Source organism: Apus apus, chromosome 1, assembly GCF_020740795.1.
Source record: "Apus apus isolate bApuApu2 chromosome 1, bApuApu2.pri.cur, whole genome shotgun sequence".
Taxonomy (NCBI): Eukaryota; Metazoa; Chordata; class Aves; order Apodiformes; family Apodidae; genus Apus; species Apus apus.
The window spans coordinates 17,278,053-17,294,624 of record NC_067282.1 but is presented as its reverse complement, the minus strand read 5'-3'; the positions used below and the strand labels follow the sequence as shown (position 1 = coordinate 17,294,624).

Below are 16,572 nucleotides of genomic sequence, written 5' to 3'. Positions count from 1 at the left end.
GGATTTAAGTCACATGTTGCATTAGCCAGAGATCTTCACTGAACTACAAAAGATGATGGAGTTTCTTCCTCAAGTCTTACAAGTAAATCAGAGCCTAAAAACTCTATCTACAGAATTGAAAATGTGTATGTAATGGATAAATTATTGCTCTTGAAATTGCAGCTGCTATTCTTTTACTTCCTTTGGAAACCTCTCCAATTGATTTAGACATCAATATGTAGGACATGTACAGGCCAAATTAAAAACAAAACAAACCAACCAAACAAACAAAACCAAACCAAACCAACAAACAAAACAAAAAAATTCAAACAAAAAAACCCCCACTCTTAACAAAGCTCTGCAGCTAGATTATTTATGAAACTTTAAAACCAATTCAAAACCTTTAAAAATCTTAAGTATTAATAATTAAGATCCTAGCCTTGGGCAAAAACTTGACTAGACTTCAAATAACATGATAAACATCACAAATGTTCTTCCGGAGTGGGGCCAAATGTAGGCAGAGTTGTTAATAGTTATGCATTTTTAGAAACTGAGATGGACATGGCATAGCTTTGCTTTATGATGGTTGCATATGGAGCTTAAAGAATTGCAGTACAGTTTTCTCTGCTCAAAGTTATTTCTAGCTACATGGTCAACATGGTCTTTCCTGAAGTGATTGATAAAATATATGCATTTTTTTTCTCCAATTTTCCCTTGGTGTCTTTAGGTTTTGTTTGAAAAACTGAAGAGCCCTCAACTCAAAAACACATCAGAGTATCAGCAAACGAAAACATGTTTGGGTTCCAATCTGTTATCAAAAACCAAGAAGCAAATCAGGACTTCTAAATTAAGATAGAAAAGTATTAGTCTTGGCAGCCTTTCTTAGAAGAAATGGGAAGAAAAAAAAAAAAAAAAAAAAAAAAAAAAGGAAACTTTTGCTTAGTTCTATGTAGAGCTGAAGGCAATGGTACCTTCGGAGCACCTGGGAACCTCACAGTGTGTCCATGCTGAAAACAACAGCTCTGTTTGCCCTTCATGAAAACCCTGCATACTTCACCTTTTAGGGTATAGTTCTGATTTTTTGAGGACTCAGAGAATGAAAGTTGAAAAAAAAAGTGGCCATTATTGCAGAAGGAACCCCACATTGTCCTTTGCCAACCAAGCAGCCCATGAGCATTAAACCCTATCAGCAGTGCCTGGGTTGCAGAGGGGTGTCTGGCTGGTGGCTGTCTCTGCTGGCACAGAACTGCGCAGACGCTCACAATGCGCACAGGGACTGACCACCAGAGACCCTCCATTAACTTCTACACTTGCAAAAGTTATTAAATATGCAAGACTCGGTGAAACAAGGAGCAGTTGAAGTTGCTCTTGTGCCAGGCAGCAGCATGCATCTGTCCCTTAAGAGAGTGAGGAAGACACCCTGCCTGCCAGTGCAGCCCAGGGCGATGGCAGGAGGATGCACAGGAGACGGAACTAGAGATGAAGAGATGGAATATAGCAAAGGAAACTAACTGGGGTGAAGGAAAGGAGGAAGGGTGTTCAGAGACCTTCCTGAAACAAGGTAAGATCTCAGGAGCCTGAGGAAGAGCTGGCTGGCATGACCTGCTGGCATTGGGGAGGTGAAAGCAGGGGAGTTTGCACAAGGTCACTTCAACCTGAGCAGTGAACAGACATAACATACCAGACACCTCACAGACTTTGTCCACGTGACACATGGAGAAGTGTTACTAAAAGAACCAAGTTATCACACACCATCTGATCTGGAGGAGGTGTCTTTATGTCCATACTCACTCCTCAGCAAACAGGTGTCTGAGGTTGGTTGCTGCCACTAAAGGCGTATGGCATTTACCTTGACATGCCATGAGATGACAAGGTGCTTAGGGTCTGCTACCATCAGCATCTGGCACACACAAATACAAGATCACAAATATCTTTATCTTGCTTTTCAGATTTTTTTTCTTGTTGCACATGCTGCTGCCTAAATGATTGCCTTGTAGAGAAGTCTTCCTAGCCATACAGCTTCCCTACAACAGCTAAACAAACTGCTTACAGGGAAAGGAATAAAATTTCCAATGTTCTCTTTAAATTACAGCTCCTTGCCTGAGCTGTCATCACACAGCTGTCTGCTCTCCCTAGAGCAGCATCAAGGACTCCACAAATCAGTTCGGGAACCTTTGAATTAACATCTTAGCCAGTGGGTCAACGATGTGGAGAGCTGCAAAAAGAAAGAACAAAAGAACCCTTAGCATTCCTTTTCAGATCACAAGTTTTCACATATGTAAACTAATACTTTCATGAGCTCTATCCTCTAGCAAGGAGTGTTCTTATGGTGAACACAAATTGTCTGCTCTAGAGATAAAACCCCAGCTTTTCTGAAGACCAAAGTTCCTCAGAAATGTGAAAACTATTTCTTACATGGCGATACTTAATTATTTTGCAAAAAGTGCCAGAATTTTTAAGCACAGCTCCAAATAGCAACAGACATGAAGGTCCAGTGCTACCCATCTAATATGCAGGACAGGCAGGTGTCTTCAGGATAAAGATGATTGCTGTCACTTGATTTTCAAAGCTGGGCCTTGAGATTTCCCAACATGCACACGAGTACACATCTTCCTTATACTGAGATTGAAGAAATACATTCTCCAGGAACTCCTCTTATGTGACTAGTCTACCAGCCTGACCTTCAAGGCTGGCAAAGCCCTTAAGGCAGCCCAGGTCTCAGGTCTCAAAATGGTATGGCTTAGAACGATGATTACAAATGGTCATGTAGCTTCAAAGACAAATTATAGTCTGATGATAATTTATCTCAAATAAATGCACATTACATTTACTACGCCTTCTTATCAGAGATATTTTGGTCATATGTCCAGCTACATATCCAGAGGATCACTTAAGTTTATTAGAGGTAACACACGTACCTTTGACAATGGAGACACCAGGAAACTGCAGCCTGAGATTTCTGTGGTGGAAACCCCTCCTAGAGGGGCTTTCCTCCACGGCAGAAAATTCCTGCAGCACCCTGACATCTTTGCTAGACTGCTTGATTGCTGCTTTCAGCCCTGGGAAGCAGGAAGGTCCTGGGAGATCTGGGTGGGGGGCTAAAATGAGCATCATCTCTCTCCCTAGCTCCAGAAATGGCACACCTTGTCAGCTGCCCTCCCCTGCCCTGGTGCAGCAGGAGCTGCCTGCAGGGAACACAGTGAGCAGTGCACCTGCAATATACAGTCCAAAGGAGGTAATTACAGATGTAACAAAAATGCAGTGGATCTTTAAAACACAGTCACTGTCCCAACAGGTGGCAATGCAATATACTTAAGTATAAGGTAAGAGTTAACAATTTAGAGAACGTTACTTTAAGGGAGAGTTGAGTGTGACCAATAAATCCTGAGTGTTGTACTGTCACTTTTCTCCCTGGTTTGAAGGCTGGACACTATATAAAAATGAGATGGATCCTATATATCCACAAAACAGGGTAAATTACAGTTAAGCTATAATTAAGAAACTTAACAGAACAGCTAAGTTTGGAAGAAAGCTCTAGAGATCACCTAGTCCAACCCCCTGCTAGTTCAGGTGCTAGTTCAACCTCCCCTGCAGGTGAATGTTACGTTTATTCCTATTGAGTTGGTTTTCACAAGACATTAGGAAATTAACTGGTCTGAAAGACAGCAAAGTTATTTACAGAGCATATCATACTCAGACCATAAAGGGATTAGTTTTCTTTAACCCTGGAAGTCAAGAGTTTGATCAACATGTGCACAGCCCCATAGTAATGATTGCAACAGGTATAAAGCTCTTGGGAATAGCCTTGGGAGAAATCTAGAAATCTAGAAATCTACCAGCAAAACTTCAGTACATGATCTTACCATTACAAAACACCAATAAAAAGGTAAAAAAAAAAAAAAAAAAAAAAAGTCTTTTAGCAGTTTCTTTCTCACATAATGCTGAAGAGACTTGAGAAGAGGGACACATGATACTATAGCAGTTCCTATTGTCTGCAAATAAGAAAGCCAGGAAAAGTCATGAGAGAAAGAGGGAATTATGATACAAGTGAACCTTCTAAGAAAACAGGTATAAGCAGGCTGGCCTACACTAGAACAACAAGCTCCCTGCAATGTCTATGAATTTTGGGATGGAAAAACAGTTCCTTGCAGATAATAAGCATTGCTAAAATTGATTAACTCACTACAGCTGATACTCCAAAGACACCAATAGACAGGAAATATTCATATGGGAATTTCTATGGGAAAAACTAACTGGGGAAAAAAATCCCATAACCAAAAGAGAAGACAAATTTGTCTGCCCCTACATTGATTCAGAAAACAGAACACATTTTTAGAATTTGCTGCATTTGTTCAAAATGCTTGAGACAGAACTGCTGATAATTTGTTAGACTCCTCATGGAGTCTGGCAGAAATTGGCAACTGATTTATTTGAACACAGAAATGCTCTGTGTGATGATAGCTGATTACTACTGTCTTTTTCCAAGTAATTCAGCTAAGCTTCACATCACCCAGCACAGTAGTGAATGATATAATACAATATTTGCCAAACCTCCTACGAGCTGTTTTGAACTGAGCACAATATGCAAGACAGTTCCAAGACTGCAGAGGATTATGCTTCATACAGAGAAGTTGCAATCTATTTCAAATGTATGCGTGAATAACCAAAAACAGATGTAAAAAGCTAAGGACAGGGGTTCCAAAAGTGGCAACTGCAGGCCTCAAAGTCTCAAAGTCTTCACATGCATTAAAGGGGCTATTGAACTGTGGTCATCCTCAGTGCAGCCACACGAGCTTAAGGCCATAGCAGTTATAGCCCCTTTCAGTTGTGCAAGGGCTGGGGCTGTCCATTCATAGACAATTCAGTGTTGACCACAGCCCAGAATCCCATTTCTACAGAGCTGCTGGCCAATGTCAGCATGGAGATCCCCCAGTCATACTCATATGCTGAAAATGCACCGTCCCCTCTTACCCAACTAGGAATGTCTTAATCACAGTAAGCACCTCCTGCTGCCTCCCATTAAGAAAGCAGTCAAGTGAAAATAACAGCAATGTAAATGGCACAGCTTGTAAATGTTGCAGCAAAGCTAAAACCATGTCGCAAAATAATGTTACAGTTGCTATATATATGGTCTCATTAACTCTGCTGTATCTGCTAAGATAACACTAGAGGAGTCCACTGGTTTGGACTGGAAGATCAGGAGTATTTTCTCTCAAAACCTGGATATATAAAGGCCAGCACAAAGATGTAACAGTAGCATAGCAGCTAGCACAGACAGATTACCAGAGGTGCATCTGTGCACGGCTGGATCACCCCTTGATCAGGTCTTTCTCACAGCTCAGCATATCAACATATTAATGCACAAGGAAGTGGTATCAAGTTTTGCCCAGGAACTGCTCACAATTGTCAGTGGTTTTTTTTTTCTCTTTTCTGTAATACAAGAAGCACTAGAAGTCAGTCATTTTCTATCCTGCACCAGGTGGGCTGTGCAAGCAGCCAAGCAGCTTTTTTTCTTGTAATGAACCCCCAGTTCTTCCAGCAACATTAGAAGCCACTTCAGCATGTTTTTTCTTGGGTAACACACTGTAAGGCTGATGGAAAGTTCCAGCTGCAAATAGAATAAGAGAAGTAATCCTGAGCAGAGGTGGGACTGGGATTCCTTCAGCAGAAGGGCTCCACATGTGTGCCAGGAGATGATGGCTGTTACAGCTGTTGAACACAGAGCGTTCATTGCAGCCTTTTCTGCTGGGAAATCAGGAGCACCACTCAGATGGGTTTCATTAACAAGCTTCAACCTGCAACAGCTAAAAGAAGCATCACGGTATTGCCAGGGTTAGAAATCACAACAAAATACAGACTCAGAATTTGGATCAGTGGAGGAAAAAACAGATTTCTTATTACAATGTTTAAAAACACTAGAATATCACAACTTGTCAGAGCTGATAACTGACCCAGCAGCACAAACCAGGACCAGTGTCACACAACCAGCAACGGACATTACGTAGGAACACATTCCAGCAAACAAGGGCTCTTCTTCTGCAGCTGCTGACAGGGACAAAAATGCCACTGATGATGCTGAAACAGGCATAAGAGTATGCAATGCCAGCAGGATTTTAAATGGCAGAGCACGGAGCACTGCAAACACAGTCATTAGAAAGACTGTGATCTATTTCAGGAGCTGGTGTAGAAACAGTAATAACTTCATCTCCCATCCCCCTCTATTAGCAAGGAAGAAGAATTGTATCCATGTCTGTATTTAAAAGATCGGTGCTTTCTCCCTTTAAAACTGGCATAGAAAGGGACAAAAGACACAACTTTTTATGTCTCCCTCTTAAGTACTTATACGAGCTACAAGGAAGAAAGAGTGAGTTTCTGAATCCTTGTGAATTAATTGAACTAGATGATCATTGTACGTTCCTTCCAGCTGGAACTATTCTATTCTATTGTAACACCAGCATAGCTTTTACCTTTCTTCCCCAGCTAAGCCATGATAATGCCATTAGGAATTTAAAATATTGGTAGAAAACAAATTAAAAATGAGAATTATAATCCCAGCAGTGCACAGCCTTCTAGTCCTTAAGGAAAGGGCCATGATGATCAATGGACATCCCAGAAGGACATCTCTCAGAGCCCAGGAGACACTGCAAAATTGCTATTGGGCTGCGTAAAGAAGAACACAAGGTAAGAGCAGTTTTTCTCTACCCTGCAGTGGAGAAAGGCAGCCCCATGCCCCAGCATCACCTGAATGTGGGAACAGCAAGCCAAAAAGGAAGAGAGAACCTTGTAATGTGTTTTCAAAGCATTTTTTTCCTCTTCTCATTATGTTGCTATGGGAAAAAGGTCTTTTCACCAATCACTGTATTGATACACAGCCAAATTGCACTAAATAGTGAGTTCATGCAACCCCTAAATACCTGGGTAACCTCATCTGTGCTGCGGTAGGAGCAGAAGACAGGGTGCAGACCCCAAGTAGCAACACACACAGCCTTGGCCACTCCACCAGGGACAGAACAGACAGAGAGAATTCAGGAGGCAAAGTAAAATGGCAGGTCAAAAAAGACATCAGAATTGGTGTTACTGTAAATGTGTGTATAAAGAACAGAAAATACAAAGAAAATAAAACTTAACTATGGGAAAGGCCATCTCAAGGCACCTCAGAGCATATAGTAGCCCTACATACATTTTGATGACAAAACCCAGTTTCTTTGCAGTTAGTTTGTACATCATGGGCACATCATAGAATCATGGAATGGTTTGGGACCTTTAAAGGTCATCTTCAGCCCCTGTAGTGAGCAGGGACATCTTCCACTAAACCAGGTTGCTCAGAGCTCCATCCAACCTGGCATTAAATGGCCCCCAGGGATGGGGCATCTACCACCTCTGTGGGCAGCCTGTTCCCCCTCTCCTATCAGTACATGCCCAACTTGTCTGTCTCCATCTTTCTCATAAGCCCCCTTTAGGTATTTAAAGACTGCTGTAAGATGTCCCTGAAGCCTTCTCTTCTTCAAGCTGAACAGCCCCAACTCTCACAGCCTGTCTTCATAGAAGAGGTGCTCCAACCTTCTGATCATCTTCATAGCCCACCTCTGGGCTCACTCCAGGAGCTCCATGTCCTTCTTGTGTCAGGGGCTCCAGAACTGGACACAGCATTACAGGTGGGGTCTCAGGAGAGGGGAGTAGCGGGGGAGAATCACCTCTCTGGCCCTGCTGGCCATGCTTCTGTTGATAAAGCTCAGGACACAGTTGGCTCTGGGCTGCAAGCACTCACTTTGTCAGCTCATGTTGAGCTTTATCAAGTCATCACTGAAGTACAGACCATCATAGCCAAACCAACTGCTACAAGGATTATGACACTATTTATTATTGAAAGAGAAAAAAAGGAAGAAGAAATAAATCTATCTTTTAAAAATGCTTACAAGATAATAACCTACAAAAATACCCCAGACCAAAGGAAAACTGTCCTATAAGCCTTTAAAAGCAGCCTCATGCTGTGTTCAGTTTCAAAATGTACTCCTACTTTTTAGCCTATGGACACAACAGCATTAGCAGTAGGGGAAGGAGAATTGTACCAAAAGGAAGAGACATCCAGTGGCCCGAATATGCTGAAGCCAGAAACCTTGCAGAACTGCCAGCAGGGAGACAGGCTCAGAGTGAACTTCCTGAGTATGAGTTGTGATAAGTACATGTATTTATCAGGCTAATTGTCATTCCAATAACTGAGTAGTGGGTGGGCACATATTTCATTAAAAAGGCAAATGCATTCACCTACCATAAACCGAAAGTATAAATATGAATATGAAAGGCCATGAATTGTGCACTCTGCTATCTTTGATGATCAAATAGGGAAGAGAGCTTGAAAAATTACTTACAGGAATCAGCTCAAGTTATCAGAACAGCTCAATATCACAAGCATCAAGTAGGAGTTGATGTCATAGCTGATCAAAAGCTGATTTGTTGCCTGTCTTCACAATACAGATTTGCATTTGCATCATATCCAATTGCCTGTAAGATGTGCACAGCACATTTCCCAGTAATCAGGCACAAAGAACAGCTCTTCTGTACCTATAGAAAAAAACTTCTAAATTCCTGAGTAATTTCAGGCTTAATTTTTAAAAAGAATATTATTTTGCATTTATTGATAAAGGAAAAGAAGAGACATGAAGACAATACATGCTGGTCATTATCTCTGCAGGAATCACTCCACCATACCTGAGTAGCTGCACAAAGATGTGCAGATGCTTGCTTGGGTCCTCTTCTGCAAAGCAATGAGCCAGGCTCTCACCTCCTCCACCAGGCTCTGCCCCAGCCCTGCTGTATCACTTTTTTTGTGCATCCAGCTCAGTCAGCACCAGAAAGCTGCTTCACCTCCCGGTGGAAACACATTTACACAGAGGTGGCTGGTTGTAAATGTGGAGGGAGGAGGGAGCCCAAATGTCATATATCGTCTCTCACTTCAGGCTTGTGGCCTGGACACGCACAATTGTCCTCATGACTCTCCTGGGGTGCTCCCCACACCCAGCCAAGTTGTCCTCGGGGGGATGCTCTGTGCTGATGCTGGTAACACAACCCCTGCCCACCTCCCTTCTCGCTCACCACCATAAACCGCCATGAGGGAGGAGACCTGCAAGCTTCCGAGCGCTGACGTGCCCTGCAAAATCTGCTGCCTTCCAGGACATCCACAGCCGTTCAGGCAGCAGTTCCCTCAGGGCAGGGGGTGGGCAGCAGGAACGCACACCAGCCCGGGCTGCTGCCCGGGGGGCTCCCGGTGCCGCCGCCCCCCGCGCCCGGCGGGAGCTGCCGGGCCCTGCGCTGGTCTCAGCCACGGGCGGGGAACCGTGAGACGCTTGGAAAGCAGAAGGGCTCTGACATTCAGATAGAAACAGGCAGGTTTGGTGAGCGGGCAGCACAGACGGGACCGCGTGTGCCCTGCGAAGGATCTGCGGGCCTTGCCGCGGGGGAGCGGCGGCCGCTGCCACCTCCTCACCCACCCCGCAACGGGAGGCAGAGGCTGCTCCTCCACTGCACTGACCTAAGTTTGAAGTGACTCAAACACACAACCCAATGCTACCTGCTTTTCAACCTTTATAAGCAGGTTGGTCGTTTTATATTTAAATATATGAAATATCTTTTATATCTTTGAGCTTTTTGGTGTTGTTTTTCGTTTTTCTTTTTCTATGACAGGAGTCAGTGAGGGCTGAGGACCTCCAGAAGCTTCCAAGGAGCTGCAGTGCCCTGTGCAGCGTTGCACCCCAGGGGAGGGAAGGGCATCAGACCTCACTGAGAAGTGCGGTGCGGGAAGGGGCAGAGAGCGGGAAGTGCAGGGAAAGCAGCTCCTGCAGCAGGGTGAATCACTGCTCCTCTGCCTGCTGCTCTCTGCAGCCCCCAGCCATCACGTCCCTGCAGATTACCAGCTCGTGACAGGGGTGGACAAGGAGCCAAGTTTCCAAGGGACTCCTCCAGGTCTTTTCCCAAGCAATCTTATTACCGCTTCCCTCTCCAGAGTCTGGAAAAAGTGCATGCAGGCAGCATTCATCTCTGTGGTGGCTTCCAGGTAGGAGAGGAAAGGATGCTGAGCTGTGGTGCATTTCAGGGATCTGGCTGAAGACATTTGTTGGAAGGAGTCACAGGTAATTCTTCTCATGGTGGGAGGGCTGAGTTGGAGGGAGGTGGGTGGGCTGAGTGTGTTTGTGAGCTCAGTGCCTGCAGAGCTGGGGAGATGGCAGCCCACCAGAAATACAATTCTTGCACATTGAAACTGTACATGTGGAAAACAGATCACGGCAACTATGTTTGCAGTTATTGGCTAGGACAACAGATGAAAAGGCAGAGGCCAAATAGTGTCTTATTCCACACTTCCACCTTTTGTGTATATAATGCTCCCCCTTGTCACACCCCAGCAGCATAGCCCCCAGTCCCCTGTGTACCCCTCTGCAAAGCTCTGCTCTCCAGGCCCAGCCCTTACTTTGCCCTGCCCTGTTAAAAGCCCTGCACACCAAGACATGGGAAGAAGCCCCTGGTCGTGCTGCAACAATAAATAGTTTTCCAAAAGGAAGTTCTACCATACACGTGTGTGAAGCAGGGAGGGAGGCAGAGAAAGGTCTTCTTTCAGCTTGTGCTTGATGGAAGCACTCAGAATGGATGGAGGGGAAAATTACCTCTTTAACTGCTGCCTTGATTCTCCTACCACTATGTTTGAATGTGGAATCCATGAATTTCCTCCTACAAGCTGAAGAATCAGAGAGTAAGAAAACTGGAGAGAAAAAAGCAAAAATCATGACAACAGAGCATACTTCTGAGCATACAAGCAGCATGCTAAAGAGGGGAAAGTGAAAAGAAGAGATTTTTAACAACTGGAAATTATTTATAACACAAAAAGAACACCAAAAATTGCTAGAGGCTGGAGAAAAAGAAATAGAATGAGAGAAGTCACCCTATTCTTTTTAATGGAGAAAACCGTTCATGTGGTCCAACTTGAACACTCCTTGCCACCAGCAAGCTGGAGGAACTAGAAATATAAAAGGGTTTGGAAGTGACTTAGTAAGCTCAAAAGAAAAATTAAGAAAGGGGTTTTAATATAAAATGTGCCAGTTTTGGCTCTCACAGTCCTTCAGCTTCAGATTACTGGAGCCAGAGGAGTTCTGTATCTCTCTAGGTACAGAACACAGCAAAGGAAGACTTACTCACTTGCTCCCTGACCTCCATTTTCCTCATATTAACAAACCTGTTCTCCTATATGTTTGCATTGAAAAAAGTCCAGGGACACATCTTCCACATCCCCTCTCTTTCAAATATACAGTTACCTAATTAAAAAAAAAAAAGCTGTCTCCACTTGACATGATTGCTCCCCTTCTGCACTGAATGAGAAGCAGCCTCGTAAGGAAGCAGGCAAGGAACCTGCCACTTTCCCTGCAGAACACAGTCAACAACTTCATTGTCATTACTACCAAGATCCCATAGTCCCAATTGGGCTCCACAGCTACAGGAAGGGTTTCACTGTGCCTGAAAGCTGATCTGGCACTAATGATGTGCAACACAACAACACTGTGTGGCCCAGGACAGACAAAAATTTCAATATACATTCTACATCAGAAGGCAAGACCAAGAACACTATTAAATAAAAAGCTAAATGTGACCCTTCTGTCCTTGACTGACAAAACAGAGCTGTATATAACTGTAGGCAACCATTTAGGTATTGTCTTTGGAGCTGATCAGCTCTGCAGGAAAATTTTAACTATGCTTATTCCAGAAATATGTCATTATGAGTGTTAATTCTCATACTTCCTCAGTTGCAGTTTCACCTGCACATTGGACCGAAAGTCTCTACAATCACAGCACAAGCCTAATGACAGAAGACTATTAAATGAGGCAGCCCTCCATTGAATATAAACTTCCTTAAACAATGATGTTGAACCCACCAAGCAAATGGGTCTCTGGGGGGTGAATGTGCTTTTTCTGCAAAGAAGCTCTGCAAGGATCAATGTCCCAAGCCCTGGAGCTGTTCCAGGGGCATGTGGCCAGTTGTTTGCACATCAGGCAGGTAGCCTTGCTTTCTATGCTTCTCCCATCAGCCATGACATGCAATCAGCAGCACTCTCACTGCAGCACTGCATTGCTATACCAGGAATTTCTTCTGAGTCCTTTAAAAAAGTCATGTAATGTTGACACATCAGTGAAGGAATAAGCTGTAATGTCATTGCAAATTCAATTTCATTTAATTCAGTTCCATGGAAAAATTCAGCAAGGCTTTCAGTATTTGTCACAGGCTGAGACAGCACATCTCAAGGTTCCTAAATAATGTATTAAAAGCAGAATAGTTAGGTTTCCCTTTAGTTTCTATAGCTCTTTTGTCAGCATTTAACATTACTGATCACAAGCTCTCTCTTTTCAACCATGGGAGGTGTATTGTAGGATTCTGACCAAGCAAGATGATGGATTTTCAGGCCACTGTAGCAGCCTCAAAGAGGTGTCCTTAACCAATCCTTATCCACAAGAGAAACTATAATCTTACTGGGCTGCTATGACCACTCCTTATTTCCTTGTGGGAGGCCCAGCCAACCCAAACATTTACTTGTGCAGACACCACTGACATTTATTGGTATCATGACCAGAGTTTTTCCACCCTGATGATGTCCTCCAGTGTATTGGCACTTTTTTGAGGAAGGTTAATAGGGTTCTTCACCAGGCAATGGTAGCAAAGAGGACAATCAGCCAGCATGAGCTGCCAGTGTGCACTTGAAGCCCAGAAAGCCAACCATATCCTGGGCTGCATCAAAAGAGGCATGGCCAGCAGGGTGAGGGAGGTGACGCTCCCCCTCTACTCCACTCTTGTGAGTTGCCACCTGTGGTACTGTGTCCAGTTCTGAAGCTCACAACATAAGAAGGACATGGAGCTGTTGTAGTCCAGAGAAGGGCCACAAAGTGGTCTGAGGTCTTGAGCACCTCTCCTATGAAGACAGGCTGAGGGAGTTGGGGCTGTTCAGCCTGGAGAAGAGAAGGCTCTGAGGAAACCTTACAGCAGCCTTCCAGTACCTGAAGGGGCTACAGAAAAGCTGGGGAGGGGGAGGGGCTTTTTACCAGGGTGTGTAGTGATAGAACAAGGGGGAATGGCTTTAAACAGAAAGAGGGGAGATTTAGCTTAGACATGAGGAGGAAATTCTTTAGTGTGAGAGTGGTGAGACACTGACACAGCTTTCCCAGAAAAGTTGTGGATGCCCCCTCCCTGGAAGTGTTCATCAAGAGATTGGATGGGGCTTTGAGCAACCTGGTCTAGTGGGAGGTGTTCCTGCCCATGCAGCAGGGTTGGAACTAGATGATCTTTAAAGACCCTTCCAACATTCAACTTGAACCATTTTCCTTGGGAAAAACAAAAACAAAACCAAAAAAACAACAAAACAAACAAACAAGCTCCCCACCCGCTCTCCCCAGGAAAAAAAAAAAAAAAAAAAAAAAAGTCAAACAAATAGGGAACACTTTCCTGTTTCCTCAAGCCATGCCATGTTTCTGAGCTGCCAGCGTGCCTTTCAGGTCAGCACCACAGACAACCTAATAAATCATACAGAGGTTCCTGGACAGCTTCCCTCTGTGCTTGTTCCCAGAGGTCCTTCCAGGATAGAGTCCCTAGTGTGGCCCACAACCAGAACAGTGAATCTCTGGGCAGGAGATGGAGCAACCTGTGAGGCAGACCTGAGGCTGTGGATGAACTCCAATGGGAAGCAGGGACCATCACACATCTTGGCACCTGCCAGACTATGGCAAAACACAGTGCCTTGTCTTTTCCTTTTCTAGCATGCAGCAGGACAGAAATAAGAAAAAAACAGTTCCTTCCCCCCTTCCCCAAATCCCTCATTGCTACACTGCAAAGTGAGGGACAGAGAAAACTACCCATCAGAGATCAATAGGCCTCACCTTGTGCTACTGCCATATTTCCAGGTGTTGTATGGAGCCAGTGTGACATAATAGCCACAGCAATCCTGCCTTTCCTCCCTTAGGGTCACTTCATCACAAACTTAGCCTGATCGTTTAGAAAGGAAATATTTTCACATCAGTGAGAAATATTGAGTTCTATTTATCCTGAAGGCTACACAAAAAAAAATCCAGGAAGATGGCTTGACACAAAAAGACTGTTAAGTTATCCTATTTGGGACTAGAGTAAAAATAAGAAAAATCTTTTCCTTTTTACTTTGAAACAGTATTTGTTGTCATAGTCTGGTTACTACCACCCTTTCCTTTCTCCCTGCCAAAGCCCACCTAGAGGAAGAAGAGCTGGAACCATCACTCTGCTCTCCTTTGCAAGAAGAAAACTGGAGGTATCCCAGTGGGGATTTGCCTATCTTTCATTCACAGGAACACGCCAGTTAATGAATATAGAGTATGAGCCCACAAATACGAGCATGAATCTAGGAACGAACTTGGGATAGTTCTTGACTGTGAGGTAGTAACGTGCACCTTGCTTGCTAGCGTCTCTGCCTGCCCTTATGCTTTGCTGTGTGTCATTAATAGGAAGATTCTCCAAAGCAGAGCCCCCTTAAGCTTCAAAGACACCAAAAATAGTGGTGATGAGCAGGAGTCACAGCTACCAGCCTATCCATTCCTCATGCTGTTTCTGCCCATGCAATTCATGTCGCCTTCACCACTTCCCAGGTCACTCCAATCTTAGCCTCTACTGCTACCTGCATGTCCTGGGGCACAACTGCAATTTTCTTCTAGATCATTCACTAATCTGATTTGGCCATTACAAACCAGTTTGGACTGGAAACCAGGAGGGTGCAGAGAGAGAGAAGGAGGGAGAAGAAACACAAAGAAAGGAAGAAGGGGCTATGTGAAAGATCTGAGGCTTGACACAGTGGTTTTCTGCCCATCTCTGCATACATTGCCTCCTCAGAGCATTTGTTCTTTCCAGCTGATGGCTTCATTTTTGTGCATAAAGTGCTGTGCAGTATTATAGCATCATGGAAATAATAATGAATAATGTGATATCACACCTTCCCACTGGAATAAAATCATAATTTCATTTGTGAATAATTTTCTTAAACTCCCACTAAAAGACTTCTGTCAGAGATGAAACTTTTTTTAAAAAATTATTAATGGTCCTTCCCATTAAAATAAATAAAACAATAAGTTGAGTTTCTAAATGACCTGGTGGTATTCAGAGACAACTGCAGAGCAAATTATTAGATAAGGTTGGTAATCATGAAAAAATTAATCAAATTTTCTTTTTTTAAATTGTAAACAATTCCTAGGGAACACACCAGAAACATATTAATTAAGAGTGTTATGATTACAGCAGAGCTGAGATTTCTTCTCTCTCTCCTGTTTCCTGTATGGAAAAGAGTTGCCAAAGGATTCCCAATTCCTTCCTAAAGTGAGGGGTGTTTCCCTTTTCTCTCGGCCAGTGTTGAGTGAGACTCAGTGTCCTCACACAGGCCACAGCAGCTGCAGCTGGACTGTTCTGTGCCTTCCCTCTTCTTCCAGGCCAACTGCCTAGACTCTGCCAATGGGATATGTGATATCTTTTCTCTTTTTCTTTTCTCAAAAATATAAATTTCCATTATAAATCTTCAGTGGTGACATTTTCAATGCAGTAAGCAAAGGGCAGTTCAGTCAGATGTCTTGCAGTTGAGTTTTTTGAAGCTGGAAACCGTGAAGAAGTGGAGACAGAAAGCTGAAGGTAATAAGAGATGTTTAGCAGGATAGTAGGAGAGCATATTATGATTTTGATTAATTGCAGAAACAGTCTAAAATTAGTATCAGAAGTTTCTTTAGGACAAATATAAATTTGCTCACTTCAGAAAACATTTATCCAGATGCAGAAAGACAAATACTATTAAAAGATCTTCAGACATTTACTGGCAAGCCCTGTTGATAGTGCTCTCATGAGGGTGATGTTGAGATAGCAAGGAACAGCTGCATAATCTGATCAGGGTTTTCATAAATTATCCTTTAAAAAAATACCTTAAATTCTTCCCTGAACAGCAGAGGAAGGTCCATTTGGCTCACTGGTTTTCATTCTCCTTTATCTTGTCCCAGAGTATCATAAAATCCACAGCGGTTATATTTAAGTACCTATAATCAAGAATCTTGAAGGAGGATATACGTGAGAGCTTAACAGCAGTTACTCTGGTGCCATTGCTGTAACAGTCACAGGCAGAGAGAAGCCAAGGAAGGGGACAGTGAACTGCTTGGGGGGAGGAGGAGAAATCCCCATGGCTCCTCCTCTGCACCCCTGCAATGTGACCCCCTGCACCCTGGCAAGATCCAGGGAACTGATGCCAAGAGGGCAGCTTGCCAGCATGAAATTTGACTCAGAAAGATGGCTTCTCCTGAAGAAGGATGAAACAGCAGTTCATGCAGAGTGTGGTTCTCCAAAAACCTGTCTCCAAATCATGGGACATCTGCCAAACACAAACATAAGCAAATGAAACATGCCTGCTCCAGACCTAAGCCCCATCTCCAGTCGTACAGACTTCATTGCAAATAGAGAAAAGTGCAAATATATGACAGCTTCTATGTCTGCACCAGAGCAGTAGGACAAAATAAATCACCTGTGGGTATGATGTGCAGTGACTACACCAACACTTAGGAATCTGCATAAGC

The 16,572-nt window shown here is 43.7% G+C and overlaps 1 long non-coding RNA gene across 1 annotated transcript in view; it reads right to left on the bottom strand.

The window, feature by feature from the left end:
- LOC127392051 (uncharacterized) overlaps positions 1-16,114 on the bottom strand; it is a 34,311-nt gene extending 18,197 nt beyond the window's left edge. Inside the window, exons 1-2 of the long non-coding RNA XR_007891173.1 lie at positions 15,931-16,114; positions 10,635-10,705 (exon numbers count right to left, since the gene is read on the bottom strand). This is a non-coding gene — a long non-coding RNA (uncharacterized LOC127392051). The remainder of the gene's footprint in view (positions 1-10,634; positions 10,706-15,930) is intronic.
- Between the last annotated feature and the right edge of the window lie 458 nt (positions 16,115-16,572).